A 361-nucleotide genomic window follows, 5' to 3' on the forward strand; every position below is an offset into this window, starting at 1 on the left:
AAATGACATCTAGCACGTAGTTAAGAGCTGAGAATTATCTGACACTGATGAAGGGGCCTCATGGAAGAGGAGGAATAACAGCTGCCTCCGCTTCACCGCAGCTGCTCTGGCGACGGCAAGACAGAAGCACGAAGAGGCACAAGTTTGCGATGTCTTCTGGCACATGGTGTTAACACATGGTAACAGCCATGACAACGCTTTAAGTCTGGGTGTTTTGGAGCTAAGAGGCAACGTTCAAATACTATGGACAGTAAGCTGTTTCCCTCTGTAACTTTGTTTACTCCCCTTGTAGATTTTACTCGGGGCGGGATCGGCATTTCTTACTCACGATACGGTTGTACTTCTAACATTATTCTTTGGT

The sequence above is a fragment of the Penaeus monodon genome, chromosome 22, assembly GCF_015228065.2.
Source record: "Penaeus monodon isolate SGIC_2016 chromosome 22, NSTDA_Pmon_1, whole genome shotgun sequence".
Taxonomy (NCBI): Eukaryota; Metazoa; Arthropoda; class Malacostraca; order Decapoda; family Penaeidae; genus Penaeus; species Penaeus monodon.